Genomic DNA, 613 nt, shown 5'->3' on the forward strand with positions numbered 1-613 from the left:
AAAAAAAAAAAAAAAAAAAAAGAGTAAACCTATTTCTAAACCTGAACCTAACTGAAAATCTAAACCTAACACTAGATCTTGGCATAACTCTAAACCCTAAAACTAGTCCTAATCATAATTCTAGCTCTTACATTACCCACAGCTTTAACCCTAGGCCAAAACCTAACAAAAAACCTAGAGAAAATCCTAAGCATTAACCTAGCCTTGGCATAAGCCTAATCCTAACCCTAGCCCTAACTCAAACCTAACCCTCGCCTTAGTCCTAACTCTAGCTCAAAACCTAACACTATAAACATAAATCTAGAACTATCCCTGAATATAACTGTAAACCTAATCCTAATCCTAACCTTGACACAAGCCCTAACCCTAGCTCTAATCTTAACCATTACCCTAACCCTAACCCTAACCCTAAATTAAACCCTAGCCTTAACCCTAACCATAATCCCAATGCTAAACACAAAACTAACCCTAGACCTAACCCTAAACTAACACTGGCTTTAGCCCTAACCATAAATCAAACCCTAAACCTAAACCTAAACATAACTATATTCCTAACCCTAACCCTAAATTTAAAACTAGCACTGTCTCTAACCCTAAAACTACATCTAACTGT

Source organism: Marmota marmota, unplaced genomic scaffold (genome assembly GCF_001458135.2).
Source record: "Marmota marmota marmota unplaced genomic scaffold, marMar, whole genome shotgun sequence".
NCBI lineage: Eukaryota > Metazoa > Chordata > Mammalia > Rodentia > Sciuridae > Marmota > Marmota marmota.